General features: G+C 46.7%; 1 protein-coding gene and 1 long non-coding RNA gene across 5 annotated transcripts in view; one reads left to right on the top strand and one right to left on the bottom strand.

The window, feature by feature from the left end:
- The window catches only part of SENP5 (SUMO1/sentrin specific peptidase 5), a 138,054-nt gene that overhangs the window by 15,906 nt on the left and 107,208 nt on the right, over positions 1-14,940 (bottom strand). For 2 of the 4 annotated variants that reach the window (XM_422763.8, XM_040705722.2), the window contains exon 1: positions 3,613-3,681. The exons of 1 other annotated variant lie outside the window; for it this stretch is intronic. The gene's annotated coding sequence lies outside the window, so the exon portion shown is untranslated. Of the gene's footprint in view, positions 1-3,356; positions 3,682-14,940 lie in introns of those variants that run through there. One more of the 4 variants, XM_040705720.2, reaches the window with a different exon arrangement.
- LOC121111475 lies at positions 3,757-8,975 on the top strand. The gene is made up of 2 exons (XR_005862157.2): positions 3,757-6,773; positions 7,561-8,975. It is a non-coding gene; the product is annotated as an uncharacterized LOC121111475 (long non-coding RNA).

The raw sequence follows: 14,940 nt of genomic DNA on the forward strand, positions 1-14,940 counted from the left end.
CACACAGCTTTACAGTATAAATGCTCAGTGGGGCCTGGATCTTTTGTAACCCTCTGCAGATCACCGCACAACTTAAGTTATCATAAGAAATCTGGTCACAGCATCTCTTTAAGCCAATTTGCTCATACCCGTTCCTCTAACATTTATGTACTCGGCATTATCTCCAGCTTATGCTTGCTTTTACCCTGCAGACTCTACTTGTCTGTCTGCTGACGTAGGCTACCTCCAAAACATTCCTCGAGCGGCCCCAGTGAGCAGCAGCCAAACCACACTGCTGCTAGGACAGCGTCTTCCAGCCACACTTCCATCCAGCAAAACAAACAACCCAGCAAACCGCTGTGTTCTCAGCAGAGCCACGTGCACATGGAGCTTCTGCTGGGCTGCTGGTCTCCAGCACTGCAGGAAGAGCACAGCACATCAGGTGTCAGTGCCACCACTTCTCAGTAACACACGTATTCACCCAGTAACAGGGTAATATACCCACCGGATTTTCAGAATGCTCCTGACCAGCTTGGAGTCCTCTTTTCTATCTCCTCTCATAGCAGAGTCCAACACAATGCACCCCCTGCACAGACGCTGCCTCAGACACAGAACAGCTGGAGGTTGCACTGGAGCTGGAATGCCTGCAGCTGCCACAGCCGTACCCACTAATGGTCACGGTGGGAAAAATACCAAGCTAGATGCTAGCAAAGGTAAGTCCTGACAGCAAAAAGAACCCGAGGCAAACTTGAATTGAGAGGCAAGAGAGGAGCCACAGTGTCAGTGCAATCGATTGCAAAAGCAATGGACGTGGCTCATTTGTACACAAGTGTCACAAAATCCAGCTGCCTAAACTGCAGCAAGGGGAGACATTAGGAAAGCTGCTTTGCCCACTTGTTCTTCTGCTTTACATTATAAATTAGATCATTAAGACATTACCACTTGGATGACTAAAAATACTTCACATTTGTCCATGGCGCATACACCAATTTTTCCACACTAAAAGTTTTTCTGTGTGAAAAAGTTTCTGCTTAAAAGGAGGAGGTCTCACAAAGCCATTTAGTCCAAGCAAACCTTTCCTGCCCTCCCCTCTCCCTTTCCAAACACAATCAATTTTAAGTCTGGATCCCATCTGAGCAAAGGCCTCCAAGAAAGCAGCTAATCCCAGGCCTAGGAGCTGAAACAGTTCCCTTTTCTAATAGCTGCATTACTTAAAGTGACAAAAGATAATCCATATGCAAATATTTCATCAGAAGATGCTGCTTGAAGAACCTACTTTCCCTCAGCGCTACTGGAGTATTACCGGTTTTAGTTGGCAACATAAATCAGCAGGGCAAAGGCACGGCTTAAACGTGTGCTGCTCGGAGAGGAACTGAAAGGAGCAATGCAGAAATAAAGCAAGCCAAAGTTTAAGGACCTGAAGAAAAAGTCACTTCTCAGCCTAATACATCAGCATGGATGGAAAACTGTGGAAGTACAAGCCATACGCTTGCTACACATGAATGCTGCCAGGAGTTATGTCAGCAAGATCTTAGGAAAAGTCCTGGATGCACACCTTCCACAGACCACACGTGAAAGAGGTTTACCATCAATAGCCCTCACCTTTCCAGCTGTGTCTGACACACCACCTGCCAATGATCCAATGCTAAAAGACACAATCTCTTCTGCATTGGACAAAGACAGCCCTGAACAGTTCAGCTTTGTACCAACAGCAGACTCTGGTTACCAATTTGCTTTAGACTAAAATATTTCCTGGGAGCTGTTCACCACTTCCATTTCCAGAACAGAGAATTATCCCACAAGCTCTTGTAACTCACCAGCATGTCAGCATGACATAAAACCAGCCTAAAACTGAGCACCTGCACAAATCAGAATGGAAGGCCCCTGGCCCTGCAGTCAGTAATAAACACAGTGCAGGTCCATGTTGCACTTTCATAAGAGCAATTAACAGTATTCTCTGCTTGCAATTTCTGCAGTTGCAGCTTACCTGAAAGCTTACATGGTTGCAGTTTCAAGTGAAATCAGGTACTGGGAAAGATATAATGTATTCACTTCTTGCACCAGCTTTAAACCTGCTATGGTTCTATTCCTACTTCATCTTTGGCAGTCCCATTTATTTTTGGCAGCTTTAGAGAGCTAAAACACACAAACAGGAAGGGCAATGCTGTTGACAGCACACTGCCAGAGGCTTCTGACACCCAAAGCATCTGAGCAAGGGCACCTTCCGTCCCCCTCCCTGAGCACACCCAGTGCAACCGGAGCCCCACAGCAGCACGGCTACCTCTACCCCATCACTGTTGTGCTGGGCCCAGCTGGGCAGCCAGCACCTCCAGCCAAACACAGCTGTGAGTAAGAGTTACAGCTGCTTGCTAACCCTTAGCGTTGTTTCCAGACTGCACAGGCTTTGGTGTTGTTATTCAAAATGTAGATGGCACTTATTTTGAAGAGCATCAGTAAGGTAACCAATACAAACAGCCCTGGGTGTGTTACCTTCCATGGGCAACGGCGATGCACACATCACCTACTCCCGTGGGAGGCAGCAGCTCTTGCAAGCGGGCAGTGAGCCCAGCCATTCCCATCAGCCTCAGCCAGCAGGCAGGGCACAGGGCTGGGACTGGCCCTGCCCACCCACACCAGAGTCCAAAATCAGCAAGGGAAAGAGGAAGCCACGCTGGTGTCTCTCTCAAAACCACAGCATAGCCATAACTAACCTGATAAGGTGAGGAGGTCTGAAACAACTCAGCTACCATACGCAGAGTAACACGGGCCCAAGCACTGGGAGCTGCCTCCTCTCTCCTCTTTTCTGACACACTCAGCACATTTCTGGGAGCCGTTCACCAAACACTCAGCTCTGTCCCAGAGGTGAAACCAGCTGCGGGGAAATACGTTCTGACAACACATTAACACCAGGCCGTGCAGCAGCTGCCAAAGTCCACGCTGACACAGGTTATCACAGCACACACGAGGAACTTCAGGCTCTCAGCTGGGCCTCTCCCCTTCCCCACGGCTGTCAGGAAGCAGCCCCAGATCTCACCCACTTGGCTGCACGTCTGCTCAATTCATTGCTGGCGCTCCTTTTTATGACTTGCCTATGGCAACATCCTCCTTGAGGCAAAACTAGATTAGCGCGTCAGATTAAACGGCACGGATGAGAAATACTATCAAAAGTCGGAGCGATGGAAGTGATGAAAAACAGAGATTAAAAAGCCCGGACGGCTTTGGCACAGTGAGGCACGAGGGCAAAAGTGCCCTTCAGTTTCCGGTGTTCAGACTGACTTTAACGAAGCGCCCCTCACGCTGCGCCCGGCCTTCCCGACACCCCCGCAAGCAGAAGCGGGGAAGCGGCTCCAGGCCTACCGGGCAGGGCACAAACTCACCTCTCCCCGCGCGGCAGCACAGCGGGGCCCGCAGCAGGCCGTGCCGCAGAGGCGGCCGCACGCCCGGCCGCAGGGAGAGCCCGCCGGGACGGGGCCGAGCGGAGAGCGCAGCCCTCGGGCGCAGCGGGAGGGCCGAGAGCCGCGGGGCGGAACAAACGAACGCGCGGCGATCTAGAAACCCCGCCGCCCCGCCGCCCCTAGCCCGCAGCGGGCGGAACGCGAGGGGCAGCGCCCGCACGGCCGCCCCCCGCCTCACCTCGGCCGCGTCCCGGCCTCCTCCGCCGCCGCCGCCGCCGCCGCACGCTGGGCCCGGGCGCGTTGCGCCGGCGCTGCCGCGTCAGTCCTGCGACGGGGCGGGGGGCACGAGCGGAACCGGCAGCGCGCCTGCGCCGGGCCGAGCGGGGCCGCGAGAGGGCTCGGGCTGCGGGCTGCGGCCTGCGGGGCGGCCGGCCCACACATCCTGCACGCCCTCTGCTGAGGGACGCCGACGGGCCGCGCGCGAGCGGAGGGTGCTCCCAGCCCGCTGCCGTGTGCTGTGGAGGGGTCGGAGGGGGTCACGCTTTGCTTCGTTGCGGGGAATTCCTCCAAATAAAAAAGGGTGGCAAAGCAGAGAAGGTTGGGAAACAGCCATGATGTATCGGTTTCGCTGTAGCTTTGCACGAGGGGAACTGCTTGGTGGTCACATCGTGCCCGTTGTGCTGCGGGCATTGCAGTATCCAGGCCGCGGGTTGTGAAATGCCGTCAGAAAGAAATAACAAAAGGCATTTAGGAGACAGTGCTGTACCGCGGCACACGAAGCAGAGCGGTCAGCGCCACACGGGGCTGCTGGCTTTTATTTGTTTGTTTGAGAAACGTGCAGGCCGGCGCTCCCGTTAAACACATGCTTTCCTAAGCAGCCACGTGCTCTTCCTGCACGCTTAATCCGGCCAAGAGGGGCTGAGCTCTTCCAGGGCGACAGGACGGGTCCTCTGGGCGCCGTGGAGCACACAGTACATAGGGTGCGTGGTGCAGGGCTCGGGCTGCGACAGCAAAGCAGGAGCACGGTGACTGGAAGGATTCCTCCCTGTTCCATTGCAGCACTCTGCTCTTTGCACAGCCTGGCCCAGGCGGTCATCGGTGCCGTCTGCTGCAGGCACTTGGGACACGTAAATGGGAGCCCGAGTTCATGAGATCCTCTTAAAAAATCACGACTTGACTTTTGAAATGTGGGTTTTTATGAGCCTTCTGGCTTTGCCTGTGAGGATCGGCCTTACTGCACGTTTATGTTTCCTCCGTCCGTGATGCTGGTAGCAGGGCCTTAACAACTGGAAGCTGAGGTTTGTGGATGAATGATGCCTGTAAACACAGAGGCTTTATGGAATGCACGAAAGACATGAGATGTGTAAAATTTAATAAATAAGTAAAAGCCGGTCTTGGCAATGTGGGCAGAAAGGACTGAATACCAACTGCATGGCTGTAACATTTTTGTGGCCAAACTTGCAGCCCCAGTATTTTAATGATGGGAGACTTTACTGCATTTAACGGAAGCCTGGATTTGATTCTTGCAGAATAAAAGGGCTTTTGAACGCTCTGTAAATGCAGCTTCCTGACTCCATTGGTCATCGACACAAACACCAGAACCAAACCGCCTCCGTGAGCTGAAGCAGCAGCCCCGCTAATTCGGGCAGCAGTGAGCTCGATGGGAAGCAGTTGCTGGAAGAGGACATGCAGCTTGAGCTGAAGCAGTTGGCTGCTCCGCATCTCGTGCAGCCAGGCACCGGTACGGCCAAGGTAAATCTTCATACGACCGTGTTTTACTTGGAGGCTGCTCACAGTCGGTCTGAGTTCACCAAAGAATGCAAACGGCCACATCAGGAAACTCAGCAAAAGATTATTAAACCGGTGGGGCTTAAGAAGGAAAATGATTTTTTTCTTGGTTGTCACTGCCTGCTTTTCTGTGTCTGAATAGGAACAAAATTAAGGACTACTCCAAAGCACATTCCATAGCTTCGAGTTGTGATGGAAAGCCTGCACTGGCAGAAGCATCCGTACATCTCAGCACATCCTTGCCACTAAAGACATTGGAAGGATTGTTTTAAATTGCAATGAAGCAAAAAAGCTTTAAAAAAAGATACAGCAAGTGAACTCTAAGCTGAATGCAGCTGTGGACAATGGGGTGTTGGCTACTCTTTGGGCCATGCTCCAGCAAGTCAGAAGTTTCACAAGGTTGATCCTAGAACAGGGCAATATAAGGGGTGCGAAGGAAGCAATACTGCAACAGAAATACTCCTGAGTGCTCTGTGAGGAAGCATTCTCTCAGCACAACCCGGTCCCTGTGCCTCCAGCCCTGCCCAGCTAAGGCAGAGAACCCGGAGTGGTCAGAACAGCTCTGCCATGTGCTGCCCTGCTCAGCTGCCCTCTGCGCCAAGGATGAGTGCACAGCAGCTCTTGATAAAAAAAGATCACTCCAGCATATCTCAGAGGTGAATCTTCTAAAGTTTAAGCACCGACTTGTATCTTCAGTTAACAAAAGCAGTGTTTACACTTTCAATTTAATAGACTTGATACAGATAAGCCTTATATCACTACAGTTGTGTACTGCACTGGCTTACTGTATTACACAGCAGTTCTGAAACAGCAAGAGGGCTTCTGCTGTGATCCCACGTTGCTGTTTGATAGCTGCAAACCTCACTGAAGAGTCTGTGAAATTTCCAGCTGCTCATCTTACTGCATCCTGGTTAGCTCAAGCAAGGGCTGGCCATGTAACGTGAGCAAACTCTGCATTGGATCTCCAGTGACCTGGTTTAAAAACAAACATTGAAAACAAAACAAACACTTTTCAGAGTGGGCTTCTCATAGCTGCTGTAGATCTCAGTGTGTGCTCTGTGTCCTGCACAATTCATTTTAGGGAACTTCAGGCAGAGCTGTGGGTCTGGGTGGGGATCTCTGATATTTCCATCACTGCAGGGTGTTTTCCAGTTCCTTCTCTATGATCACGACCCAATTATACAAATACAGTCAGCTTTTAATGTACAAAAACCACTCCTACTTGCACATTTACTCAACTAAATTGTAAATATCCATACTTTCATAGTTATAACACTGACAAGGATTTCACCAACTGTCCTTCCCTCCGAAATCCTTTTCCAGATTGCAGGGCAGAAAAGATTTCTGTTCCCAGTCCACTTGGCATGCAAGTCAGAATAGCCCGGGCCTCTTCTGCCAGTGGCTGAAGTGAAGACGCCCAACACTGTGCTGAGGGATGACAAGCCACAGCCCAGGAGCTCAGCTGTGCCACTGATGACTGCCCTCAAACAGGTGGGAGCAGCCGAGATCCAGACATTTCTTGCTGCTCACAGAGGGAATGAGTTCCCACACCTGGTGCTTCTCAGATCTCGCTCAGCAGGACACAGACAGGGCTGCTTCCCTGCCCTGCAGGTATGTTTTGAAAGCAAGCGGATTGAAGTCAACAGGCCCCACACAGAACTGTAGAAGGGACTGCAGTGAAAGGAAGGTGCCCTTAACAGTGTTTAGCTTTGGATGTGAATACATCTGTAATTGTGTCTTGCTGTATGTCTGCACTGCACGGAACAGAGCTCACTGTGACCATGTACAAACTATATTTAAACTCGCTATTCCAGGTACCACAGGCAGTGTTGTCATGGTACCAGGCAGAGCCCACTTGTGAAACAGAAAATAGGCAGGTGTCTACACTGCTCTGCAGCTCACCAGGGCTGCTGCTCAGCCAGTTAATTAAAAGCTGGTTCCAGGTACACTTCCACATGTTTAGTTAAGCAAGGGAACCAGCTGGGGAAGTTTCTTGCCTCCAGTCACTCTTTTTCACTCCTGTGTCTCAGTTCCCCTCCACCTTCCCTCAGGGTATGCCAATACTACTGACTGTGAAGCTCACTGGCAAATGAATGCTTGAATTGATCTACATGGGAAAAAAAAAAAAGAAAGAAAGAAAGAAAAAAAGAAAGGAAGGAAGAGGGGGGAAAAAGGCAGCAATACCCAAAAGTTTTCCTCTGGAGCTGCACAGGGGCCACTGGGGCAGGAGGAGGTAGAAATGATGAAGGCTGGAGGGGTAAGGCAGGAATCCAACCATCTTTTAAAACTCAGAAATTCTATCAGTGCATATTGTTTTACAGAAAGAATAAATGTGTTTTCTTCCAGCCAACTGTCAATATTCTTCATTAAAACATGTTGGTTGTGTTCCCTCTAACAGTGACACACGGAGGGCAGGATCTGGAAGCAGTGCTGATGCACAGCATCCTACTAGTACATTCTGTCTTTTGCTTGGCAGCCAAACGTGGGACTTCCTTCTGATGCCATGTTGCCTTTCACTTACATCGGATTGTGAGGGGTTGTTTCATCGGCAACAAAAGAGTGAAATGGAATAAGGAATAAACAAGAAGCAAGACAAAGCTGTCACTGCATTTGTTACCAGCTGAAAGAAAAAGAGGCAAAAACCTCCTGCAGCAGAGACTTGATAATCACTTTCCCAAACGATACTGTTATTGTAATTGCCAAACTCTTTGTAAAGCAGCATATAGCTACAGTCATTGCAGCGCTGGAATTGTCCACGAGGACGAACATGTAGCACAGAAAAGAAATAAGGATGGTACCATCAGTGAAAATCTTCATTATCGGGAGAGGGTGGAGAAGCTGAGATCATCTTCAAAGAGAAAGGAAGGTGCTTCAGGGGCATTTCTACATATTTTCAGGTCAGCGAAAGGGAATTGTGTTTATACATTTTTCTTAGCCTGAAAGAATTTTAAACAACTAGGAGAAAATAGGATGAAATGGGGAGTTCAAATGGAAATCTGCAAGGATATCAGTCTTTCCCAGTGTACCACCAAGACATTGACGCAATGTCATCTGGAGCCAGTCTGTTATAACTGCGGCTTTTGAAACATAATGAACTTTGCCATTTCAAATTAGTACTGACAAACAAAATAGCTGACTTATCTCTACTCAGAAATTACTCCAAGGAAAGAAAATGCAGGCAATTTAGTAGGAGACTTGGTGCTTACAGAAAGTATTTGTGATGACAAATTTGTTAGTGAGACATCTCTCTGTTTTCTGAGTTGAAGTCACAAGTGAAAGGGGAAATACACAGAGTAGGGGCCACTCCAGTCTGGGAACCTTTGTGTCACAGAGACAGGCGTGGTTTGATCAGGGAATTTCAAGAGATACAGCAGAAGAGCAGTACTTGGTATCCCCTCTGCTTCAGAGACATCAGTTCATACTGTGTCCTTGCGTTGTTTTCAAAGCCAGGCAGACAGCATCCTGACCACACGGAGGGATGTAGAAGTCTTCAGGAACAACCTCTTATTCCTTTCAGTCCCTGGAGAAGTTACAGAAAAAGCCACATCTCACTGCAAAGGAGCTAAATCTCTTAATGGAAAAGCCTTCTGTATAATGAGTACCTTCAAAACAAATGTAAATTCTCACACACTGCTAATGTCAAATGAGAAATTCCTGTGCAGGGCTGAGCCCCAGGTGAGTAACCAACCATATTAGCTCGAAGCATCAGTTGCTGGCATTTGAAAGGTATCGGGTGTGTCTGGCCCATTATTAATGACTGTAAACACTTGAACTTCAAACTGATAAAAGTTTAAGTGTATAGATCGTTGCTAATGGCTGAGCATTGAAATAGCAAACTACATTCTTTAAAGGACTCCACTGTATCTTTGAATATACACAGAAACTCAAAAACTTAACCAAAACAAAAGCTGTGCAATATTTCTGGAGTTACACTAACATCAAGAAACATCAGAGATCCCACTGTGCTGAAATTTATGGTGGGGCTGACCAAAACTGGTGATGTAGGAAGGAGACATTTAGTACAAGCTTGCTGCCTGGACTTCTAAAGTGAACTGCAGAGTACATGCCTCTCCAGTGGCAAGCCATCCTATCTAGTTTAAAGAGGAATCTCTAGCTGGAAGCCATTCTTTCTCCATTCACTAGATGGACCCAGGCAGCTCCAAAAAGTTGAGAGAAATTTATAGTACTTTTAGTGAAGAACAATTTCTTCCTTGACTAACATATCATAAAAGACAATGGAGAGAAACCCTAATGCAACAGCTCCCAGAGGGGGATGTGATAAGAGACTGCAGACTGGACCTGTGGATCCAGAAGGATGATGTTTAACCCTCACGTTGAGCACAGTTGCTGGCTGTGCCCAGACAAGCCCTGTAGCCAGACTAGCCCCTTCCAAGAGCACAGGTTCATTTCTCTCCTGCACAATAAATATGTTCTTGCCTTAAGAAAACACTGTGTGTATTGTTCCAGACAAAGTCTTGACTCATTCTTATTTGACCTAGTTGAGACTTTGAGTTGTTTTTGACATTTCTGCATGGGTTGAACTGTTCTGCAGCATTCATGAAGTGAACAAAAAGCATTTGAATGCGTTTTTAACAATATAGTGCCAAACTTCCTCCTAGGAAGAGGAAGGAATCTCAATGCCAAACTTCCTCTTAGGAAGAGGAAGGAACCTCAGAGTCTGGGATTGGGACATCCTCATTTGGCAACATCCTATGACTTAGTTCCCATTTTGTAAAACTGGAATAATAATTCCCTACCCAAGGCTGGGATCCTGTAGAAATAAAAATGTTCTGGGCCCTCAACTAGAAAAGACGTGACAGTACACAGCTATCAGCAGAGCCTGCAATGTTATCTGGTCCATCTCCTTGTCCCAAAGTGGGATCAGTAACACCTACAAGATCCCTGACCACCTAACAGTGGAGATTCCCCAGACTGCACTGGCAGACTACTTCAGGAGTTACTTATCATTTCTATTGGAAAGATTTTACCAGTGTGTAAATCTCCCCTGCTTTAACTGTAGCGTAGTTCAATCAGATTGGAGAAGAACTTATTCCCACCCAATATGAAGCCACCTTTTACCTAGTGGAAGACCTCTACCATTCTTTGGCCTTTTCTATTCAGACTAAACAACCTAACCTTATTTTGGAACTCCTGTTTTCTAAAGCCTTTTATTGTTTTCCTCTCACTGCTACCAACTAGCCCCTTTTGAACTACAAAGATCAGTTTGTCATGATGATTTTGACTTCTAACCCCATCCAAACATAAATTTACATGTTCCCTCCTCACTCTGTTGCTATCTCTAGATTTAATATGGATATCCTCTTCCTGCAGCTCACCTGCTCAAACAAACCTTGTAGTCACACTTTCTTTGTAGTTGCTTGGGATTCTTAAAGAGTAACCCTTTTATCCTGACTCAGAAGTTCTCAAACAATTTAATCCCATCAATTTGTCAAGGAAAGCATACTCAGATGAGAGATGTCACGCTATACCTTCTTCCTTTTCCTCCTGCCTATCCTTCCTGGACAGCCGATACATATAGACTAGCTTTAACCAGATGATACCTTTAAAATGCATGTTCAAGTATCTTGTAAAACTTATCCTCTTTACTCTGAAGCTGAGTGAGTTGCAGAGCCTCTGGAAGGATAAGGCCTTGATTGATGGAGGTTTTCCAACTATGCATCACTTTGATTCCTTTCCCAATATGCAAAACAGTCTAAAATTTTCTATCCTGGATTTCGTTACTCATAAAAAGACATGGAAGTGCAATTATCCCTTACTCATCAACAACTACCCACCAGCCCTCACTCTTAGCTCGCCTATTCTGGCTACTTAAAAAAATGTTTTAGAAATTTCCATTTCCAGATTGCCCTGGCAGGTATGACTGTGACTTTGCAAACAGCTACAGCTGTGTGTGCTAATTGCTTTCCTCTAAATTATTTATGAGACACTTTTGACTGATGGGAATTCTCACAGCAGCATGCGATAACCATTGGCAGTGGGCTCCTGAACTGGTGGGAACTCCATCACCTGCCGAGGTGCAGAAAAGCCAGCTGTTAGCAGGCACTGAGTCCCTGGCAGCATGCGCGCTGAACTGCAGGGTCAAGCTCTACCTGCTTTCATCTCCTTTTCCAGGAACTGCTCAATGGGAAATTTATGTGTAAGCATTACATCTGCAGATAACACACCCTGTACTTTTGGGATTAGATCAGAGAATAGCGGAGGTTGGCTAATTTAGATGAAGCAGAATATAGCGTGTCAGTGACCTGTGGAAGACAATCCATTTCACTAAAAAGGGCTTTTCAAGCGCTGGTCCCACATGCAGTAGGGGTCTGTAAAATGCAATTAGGAAAGCTAGAAATCAATAGACTTAAATTCACCACATATGGGGTAGTAGCTTTACAAGACATTTTTCACAAGATACATAAAATAAAAAGCAAACACTACTATAAAGAAGAGAACAAAATGTATATCACGAGCCAACACTTACCACTGTTTTTTCCCGGAGGGTTTATCACTACTGTCCAGCAAAAATGCTTCAAAAAGCTATGGCTGAAGGTAACTGTAAGCCTTGTCATTTAGATAAAAAGCCTGGTGTTCCAGGGAGCAGCAAATTATATCAGTATTTTTCTTTTCCTCTACACATAAGAATAACTGACAAGGAGATACAGTCTGGAACCAGGTTGGCTAGAAGAACTTCATGTCTTGAGTTGCAGGAGCATGACAAGGAGCAGCCAGAAGAATGAGGCAGAGCAGCCTGTTACTGCTCGCTATTGCTGTTTTTACTGCCTTCCCAGGAGGACATAAAGGTTGCTGTGAGAGCATCCAATGTGACATCTTCATGAGTTTCACAGCTGTGTTTAAGAACTACATTTAAACAGGATTCCCAGCCAAACTGACGGTGAAACTGTGGTGGACCTTTTCCTAAGCAGTATTTTACCGCACCCGTCCCACAAACTCAGCAAAGATAGAAAGGGCAGCAAATATAAAACCCAAATTACTGTGGGAGGATGACAGATTATAATCCAGATGCACATAGGGTCAGGAGGAGGGAGGCAGAGCAGAATGGGAGGTTGTTGTAACAGCACCCAGGAGCTCCATTTCTTGACTCCCTTTCTCCTGTGCTGTAGAAATGATTCTTTGGCCCTGTCCCACCCAGAGGCTGACACTTGGGAGTTAGAGAAATGTCCCAGCTTCCAAACCTGCTCCCCAGAAGATGTGGGCCACATGGACTCCATGTACATACAATGAAGCAGCAGATTGCGAATAAGGGAGCAAGTTCTCTGCAGAAGAGGAGGAAGGGGGGAAGAAGCTGATGTTCCCAGCCACTTACAACAGATGCAAAAGGAGACAGGACAGAAGGTATTTGTCTGGATCTGACACAGACTAACAGCATGGCACAGGTAAGGCTGGAAGTCATTCATGCCTCATTTCTCCCACCTGTAAATTATTCCTCCCCCTTCATCCCCACAGGCACATCATTATGATTGCTCAATTAATTAACAGTTTAAAAGAGCTCTGAGACATTCAGATGGAAAAGAAGGATTTTTTTTTTTTTTAATTTCTGCTTCTCCAAAACTGCATGCATAAACACTGAGATTTATAAGTCCTTTGCTGCAGATGAAGAATTACTTCCACTTTACAGATGGGAGAGTTAAACCATGGAAACCTCAATGCACATATTTTTGTGGAACAGCCTCAAGTTCCTTGACCCATTTTCTGTGTACCCAACTACATACAAACACAGTTTGACTTGCAGAGGGCTGAGCGCTCCCGACCCTGAATGGTACCAGCCATGAGGGTAGGCAGGGACACCACCCACCAGGTCAGGCTGCACAGGGCCCCATCCAACCTGGCCTTGAAGACTTCCAGGGATGGGACCTCCAAGCTCTTCTCTGCAGGGCTGCTATCACGTGGCTCTCCTTGCACAGCAAGTTGCAAAGTAATGTATCACAGGAGTGAGAGTTTCTCTGACCAAAAGAATTAAGACTCCCATATAAAAATAGAAGGCTGAAAGGAAATCTGCCCATTCTACTCTATTATTATTTTTAATAGAAGACCCAAATTCCTGTCAAAAACAAGAGAATAGACAATTTCCAGCCAGCTTTTATGGCACAATCTTTTGAAATACTCAGCCATCTGTCTCAGCAGGAGTGCCTGGTGTTCAGCCCTTTGGAAAAACTTGGCCCTTCTTTAGGAACGCGGTGCTTTTGAAACCATGGAACCACGTCTTCCATGAAGAGCACTGCTTTTTGTGTCTGCTGGTACTGTCCTCGGTGCAGCAAAACCTGTCGGCAAAACGGGTAGAGATGGGTTTGAAGTGCAAAACTGTGAAATTACTCCAAGTGGGCCCTAAATCCAAGGACATGTGGGGCAGGTTAAGTCCACAATTAACTGCACTTTCATTTAATGTTGCTTACAAAAAGCACTGCAAACACATTTTAGCAAATTTCCAAATGAGAGTTGCTCACAAAAATGAACTCCTTTTCGCTTAGAAACGTTTGTTTTCTCCGCTCCTCTCACTCTTCCAGTACTTTCTCTTCCCTCTCTCACTACTGCTGAGACTTTGTCTCAGGTTAAGAAGTAACAAAGCAATGGCACGAACTGCCCCTGACTCACAAACATTATTAATAGTGGGATCCCAGTCTGGCATGAAAAATCAGCTTCCAAATAGGCCTCTCTGTGGGTTAATAAAATCAGCTATACAGACAGAAAAACTGCAGCAGGTGAATCATCTCGCACACAGGGACCAAGCAAACAGAGACAACATGATGCACAGCACTACATTAAAACAGAAATATGGTCCCACTGTAAACACCTACATCTGGAACCTGCAGTGATTCCTCTTCAGAGAACGAACATTTTACAGCAATGTTCTGAACACAGCCCAGCCTGGACATTTGCCCTCTCTTCTGCTGCTGGTGTGTTAGAAGAACACGTTACTGGTCTCCTTTTTAGCAAATACAGATAAAGCTCCTTTTGGCTCTCTGTAATGGAGACAAAACCTTGTTATGTTCAATGGAGCAAGAACTCTGACAAATCAGTGAGATACATAAGAACTCTTCTTATTTGTTAAGTGAGCCAAGAGGCTTTGAAGCTAGATTAATACCTCCAAATGAAGGACCACACAACCCCTCCTGCTACAATAGAAACCTCAGTGAAATCCTGGCTCTTTGAAAGTTAACAGCAAAATTCCCACCAGTTTCATTGTGAATGAGACTTCAGGCCATAAGCCTATTCTGTAGAGGGTTTTCTACCAAATGTTAGAAAACGACTTTTTCCAGAAGAAAAATAAAAAGTCAATTGTTTCATTGTATTATTATTTTTTTAAGCTGTAACCAAACATTTCATTTTCAATTGGGGTCAACCCTAGTTTAAAATTTCCAGTTCCCACACGTCCTCGTGAAGCAATTGAGATGTATCCCTGACATGTTCTGATGCTAAACTCAACTGACACATATGAGCTTAATAATGCTGGGCAGCATGTATTGAACTTTCCATACCCACACAAGAAAAAAAATCAGCATATCAACGTTCTTCTCCATATCCTCTCCCAATTTGGGGCACTGGAATAGCTCCCCAGAGAAGTTCCATAGCACCAGGCTTGCCAGAGTTCAAGAAGTGCTTGGATGATGCTTTCAGACATATGGTCTACTTTTTGGGTAGTCCTGTATGGAGCCAGGATTTGGACTCGATGGCCCTTATGAGTCCCTTCCAACTCAGGATATTTTATGATTCTTTGAAAATATTGGAATTTTTCAAACAAAAATTTAACTGTACT

Source organism: Gallus gallus, chromosome 9 (assembly GCF_016699485.2).
Source record: "Gallus gallus isolate bGalGal1 chromosome 9, bGalGal1.mat.broiler.GRCg7b, whole genome shotgun sequence".
Taxonomy (NCBI): Eukaryota; Metazoa; Chordata; class Aves; order Galliformes; family Phasianidae; genus Gallus; species Gallus gallus.